The 6,000-nt window shown below is 40.9% G+C and overlaps 1 protein-coding gene across 2 annotated transcripts in view; it reads left to right on the top strand.

Annotated features, from left to right (window-relative positions):
* yrk (Yes-related kinase) overlaps window positions 1–6,000 on the top strand; it is a 49,405-nt gene that overhangs the window by 17,245 nt on the left and 26,160 nt on the right. For both annotated transcript variants that reach the window (XM_080443339.1, XM_080443338.1), the window contains exon 2: window positions 3,639–3,690. The gene's annotated coding sequence lies outside the window, so the exon portion shown is untranslated. The remainder of the gene's footprint in view (window positions 1–3,638; window positions 3,691–6,000) is intronic.

Genomic DNA, 6,000 nt, shown 5'->3' with positions numbered 1-6,000 from the left:
CCCCTCACAATACTGGCAACGCTGGTGGAAGTGAGTGTGATTGTGCCACAGTGTCCCAATACTGCAGCACAACCTGTATTGTGTTTCTTGAGTGTGACTTCCTTCACATTCCACAGTGTGTGTGTGTGTGTGTGCGTGTGCGTGTGCGTGTGCGTGTGCGTGCGTGTGTGTGTGTGTGTGTGTGTGTGTGTGTGTGTGTGTGTGTGTGTGTGTGTGTGTGTGTGTGTGTGTGTGTGCCGGATCCTACTGTGTTACTGTACAATGACACACACACACACACACACACACATACGCACACGTGCACAAATGTGCAAATACACACACACATGCAGATACGTGCAAATATGCACACACACACTCAAACATTATGCACAAACACACGGGCGGACATTTCTTTATTTGGACTTTTGATTAAATTGATTGATTGATTACTTTATTAACAAGAATGTTAACAGTACAGGTCGTAAAAGGGTCAGCGGTTATGCTAAAATTGATAACACAAAAATCTCCGCCCTACTTGATCACACTACAGCGTCACACGAAAGCATCAAAAGTAGCAGATCCACAAGCGACGCGTTTTGAGCTTGTAGATCTGCTGCTTTTGCTGCTTTTGAATTTGAATCCTGAAAAGTAACAGTTTTTGGACTTTCCACCCGACAGAGATATCAGTGTTGATTTTAACAGCAATTTTTCGTTTTGGTCTTTTGAATAAAATTCCATTTAGTTTTAGTCATATGTTAGTCATCTGAAATGTTTTAGTTTTTGTCTAGTTTTAGTCGACTAAATATCATAAGATTATAGTCGACTAAATCTACAGTTGATTTAGTCGACTATAATGTATTTTGGCGGGCGACAGGCGTTGATGGCGTCGTAATGGCTGATTTTACACTTGGTTGCAAGCTGAAAATAGCAGATCTACAAGCTCACAACGCGTCGCGCTGCGACCCGTTGTGAGCTTGTAGATCTGCTATTTTCAGAGCGTAAAATGACTTGTCTTTTAGCCCTACTGGATCTCTTCTCCACTAGTCCCTCCCTAACATTTTTGTCTAGTTTTTATTTGTTGACGAAATTGTCAATATATTTAGTCTTAGTTTTAGTCATCATAGCTTATAGTTTTTATTTAGTTTTCGTCAGGGAAAAAAGGTCGTTGACGAATATTTTTTGTCATAGTTTTAGTCGACGAAATCAACACTGGATGATATTCACTCGTATTTTAAAGACATGAACAGCGTAAGAAACGACCATGTTCATTTCCCCTCCACTCCACAAGGAGACACTGTAGGATGGTTCAGTGTACCTGTGTTAGTACTGCCCACTCATTTCCTCCCACTACATGCCATGTATAAATACAGGCCGGGATGAGGACGTTCACCCCTTTGTCTCGAAATGCAGTTCAGCCCAGTGGCCTTGTGGTTAGAGTGTCTGTCCTGAGATTGGGAGGTTCAATTCCCTGGTACCATTCTCTGGTCTTGGACAAATATAACGTCGCTTAAGTTTTGCAGAGAGATTTCAAAGATACTTGCGATGCAAGATCCATTCCTGATCACAAAATGTTGTCTGTATAGGCTAGACCAGGGCCGGCGCGTCCATACAGGCGACATAGGTGGCCGCCTAGAGCGGCAGTTTGGAGAGGCAGCAAAGAAAAGTCGGGGGAAAAAAATGTATATATATATATTTTAATTGATTTTAAATGTTTTGATAATAAATCGGTAAAATCAGGCAAAATATGAATTAAATAACATAACCCTAACCTAACCCTAAGCTAACCCTAACCCTAACCCTAAAACCGAAAGGAATCTCACCTAGGGCGCTGATCAGCCCAGAACCGGCCCTGAGTACTTGAGTACACTTCACTACTTAGTTACTTTTCCACTTTATTATCCCAACTCCGAGAGTGTACAAATTGGAACCAAATGGACCCATAAAAGGTCCATTTGGTTCCAATTATACACTCGCAGAGTCCGCGAGGACCTTTCGGCCGGGGCCCCAGACCTCAGTTTGAGAAACAGTGGTCTATTCCATATCGTTGCTGCATGTCGGGCAGAAACCTCTTTTCTCCATGTTTTAACCTTTAGTTTTTTTCCCGTAACTTAACGCTCTAGGATCTGCTCTAAAGTAGCAGATCCACAAGCTTGTAGATCTGCTACTTTTGCTGCTTTTGAATTTGAATCATGAAAAGTATCAGTTTTGGACATATGAGGTTTCCATTCGGACAGAGACAATACACATATTTATCCTGCCATGGTTTCTTGTGGGTCAGATGGCATGGTTTCCGCGTCACATGGCGTCACGCTCACAACAAAAACATTTTGATTAATGTTGGGTGGAGGGAGGGAGGTGACACAAACACTGAGCGAGCGCTTTTTCTCCCGCATGACTCATCATTTTCTGCAATTTAATTATTTCTATTTCTGGTTCCCCTTTATGTAGTTGGGTGTCTGGTGTCCATTTGTACTGAGTCAAGTATTTCTGCATGGAGTCGTGTTGCACAGCACTGTGGGTTTGGTGAGAAGTGGAAGTTAAAGAATTGCATAAATGCTCACATTCTGCATGTTCACGCAGTGTTCAGGCAGTGTGCATGAACTGTGGTTCCCAGACTCTTTTAGCTTCGAGACTCGAAAGAGAGATTTGATTGTCTCCACCGGGACCCAAAATAGTGAAAATAGCCGACCTACAAGCTGTATATTGTGTTGTAGATCTGCAATTTTCACTTTTTTATGGAATTTATTTGATTAGTGTTTTTTTCTGAAATTCTCATAAAAAATGTTTTATTTTATTTTTATTTCTGAATTTTTTTATTTTAGAAAATGTTTTGAAATAATAAATTTAAAACAATTTGGAAATGAAAAAACTAAAACAAATGGATACAGCCATCATGTAGTGTGATAGCAGATGCTTCACTAGCTACGAGGTTTCACCTCAACCCCCTGAATGCACAGTACACACAAACAATGCTAACACATGCACACACATGTCTCGTTTCCACTACAAGAATCTGCATTTGTTTCCATACACTACAGCTCTGTTTCATGTAAGGTTCTCAGAACGTAATTTGGGCCCTGCTCAGGAGGTGGTACTAACCCAGAGTTCTGCAAAATTTGGAGTGAAAACAGCAGATCTATAAGCTCACAGCGTGTCGCACTGCAACGCGCTGTGAGCTCGTAGATCAGCTATTTTCACTTTTTTTAATGACGTACCTCCTTTCAGTGGTGATTCTGGTGGTTAAAATGGAAACATAAACAAAAAAACATCACAAAACGTAACGGGTTCCGGAAAGTTTCATGGATATGGAATGTTCCAACACACACATGCTACACACACGCACGCACACACACACACACACGCGCACACGCACAGCTGTTGACCAGAGCGGCCCTTGTCGGCTGCCTGCAGAGCGAAAGAGGAAGTGGCTAACCTCATCTGTGTCTCTATCTCTCTCATTCTCTGGTGCTCTGGCACCTCTCTGCCTTTCGCTTGGTCTTCCTCTCTTCTATTGTTCTTTCTTTTTTTTTTATTGTGCTTTCTGTTTCACTGTCTGTCTGTCTGTATGCCCCCCGTCGTTCTGTTTCCCCTCATGCCTCTGTCTCTCTCTCGCTTTCCTTTCTTTCCTTTCTTTCTTTGTCTGTCCCTCCCTCCAGTGTGGCGATGCTGACCGACAGATGATCTGAGAGAGGAAGACATCAAGGCGAGGTGAGCAAGCTTCTTTTTTCCCTCCTCCTCCTCCTCCTCCTCCTCCACCCGTCCGTCTGTCGTCCTCCACCCGTCCGTCTGTCGTCCTCCACCCGTCCGTCTGTCGTCCTCCACCCGTCCGTCTGTCGTCCAGTGAAGAGAGCCCTGTAATGACCTTTTGTCAGTGATGGTGGTACTGACAGTACCACATGTTTTACTCAAGTAAAAGTATCAATACTGCAATGTAGATATGCTCCGTTACAAGTAGAAGTCCTGTATTCAAAATGTACATGTAGTAAAAAGTGCAAAAAGTATCGGCATCAAAATATATTCAAAGTACCAAAAGTAAAAGTACTCATTGTGCAGAATATCCCATTTCACAAGTTCAAAGTGTATACAATTTTGTATACACTTGAGCTTGTAGAAATGTATATGTGAGCTTGTAGAAATGTGAGCTTGTAGAAATGTATATAGGGCTGAAGTGGTTAATGTATGTTTTGCAATAATCAAAATCAAAAAAGTATAGGAACTAAAGTTTTCAAATAATTGTAGTGGAGTAAAAAAATAAAAAATATTTGAATCTGAGATGTAGTGTAGTAGAAGTAAAAGTATTGAAAATTTGAAATACTCCAGTAAAGTAAAAAATACCTCAAAATGTTACTTAAAGTACGGTACTTGAGTAAACGTACTCAGTTACTTTACACCACTGTCCCCCCACTCCTCGTACCTGTGAAGGGAGCCTGCGATGACCTTTTGTTCTTGTGGTGGTTGATTGAGAGAGAAGAGAAAGCGCTGCAAAGCAGAGCGCCCGCAACACAAAAGTCTCACGGTGCACGGCTCAACAATACAGTTACAGTTTAGGACACTTAGCAGACGCTCTTAATCCAGAGTGATTTACAGTAAGCACGAACACAAGATAATACATCAATAATACATCAAATGCATAGAAATAGTAATCTAATAATAAAGTAATCATCAGCCTGTACATTGAAACTATACACACTATAGCAGGGGTCTTCAGCGTTTTCAGGCCAAGGACCCCCTAGCTGAGAGAGAGATGAAGCAGGGACCCCCTCTATATTGTATAAAATTGTGTTTCAGATTAAACTTTTTTTGTTTACTTGGTCGGCTCTTTTTTCCCTCTACACCAAACACCTCTTTGCCAAAAATAGCAGATCTACAAGCTCACAACGCCTCGCTCTGCGAGGCGTTGTGAGCTTGTAGATCTGCTATTTTTGGCTAAAGTTCTCCTCAGAAAAGGGATGCTAGTGTTCAAGTGGTTAAGGTAAAAGAAAAAAATCATATCAGACAAAGATTTGGCGGACCCCCTGTAGTAACTCTGAGGACCCCCTAGGGGTCCCGGACCCCCTGTTGAAGACCCCTGCACTATAGGATGCCTGGCTAGTCTAGTGTCTACATAACATGCTATCTAAGTTTCATTTCAGCCGTTGCATGATCCTGCAAGGTCGTCGAGAATAGGGCAAGTGCTACGGGCTGACAATGTCATGAAAATGCGAGAACAGCCAGCTGACCGCGTTTAAACCTAACAGGTCTTCCTCAGCGTTGAGGAAGACCTGTTATAGGTTGAAAACGCGTCCGTTGCTCTGTCCGTGGAGAGAGGTATATAAAACTATGTGAAAGGGACATTTATTGTGTGCTGTGTTGATTGAGAGTACCTCTTTACACTGGCTGGCTTTGGTTAAAGTTACAGGAGATTTCCGGACTAGCCTTTCTCTTACCTTTTATATGATGTTATTATATACTGGCCCTCTCTTGGCCAGGTTCTTCTTGTCCTCTCCTCTCCTCCCTATCTATTAGAGGGTGATGAAGCACACTCAAAAGGACATTAGTCCATTAAGACCAGGAACGCATCTGTGTACATTTTAAGATTTCTTTGGCTATTCAAAAATAGCAGATATACATACAGTAGATCTGCTATTTTTTAGAAAAATCGTGGTCATAGAAACATACGTCTTTCAGAAAATTGTTAGGATTTAGAAGACATTTTGTAGAATCCCCCAGAAGCAAAGATTTGAGTAAAAACAATTCGCTTAAATATATATATATATATATATATATATATATATATATATATATATATATATATATATATATATATATATATATATATATATATATTTATATATATATATATATATTCAAAGATTTGCACAAATGTTCACGATTTACCAAAAATAGCAGATCTACAAGCTCATAGCGCGGCACTCAGTGCAGATATACAAGCTCGTATATCTGCAATTTTTTTAATAGCCCAAAGAAATAAATAAAATGACACAGATGCTTTACCGGTCTTAAAGGGATAGTTCACCC

Source organism: Gymnoscopelus braueri, assembly GCF_963280865.1.
Source record: "Gymnoscopelus braueri genome assembly, chromosome: 11".
NCBI lineage: Eukaryota > Metazoa > Chordata > Actinopteri > Myctophiformes > Myctophidae > Gymnoscopelus > Gymnoscopelus braueri.
The sequence above is the reverse complement of the archived record's forward strand: the minus strand, read 5'-3'. Positions and strand labels throughout refer to the sequence as shown.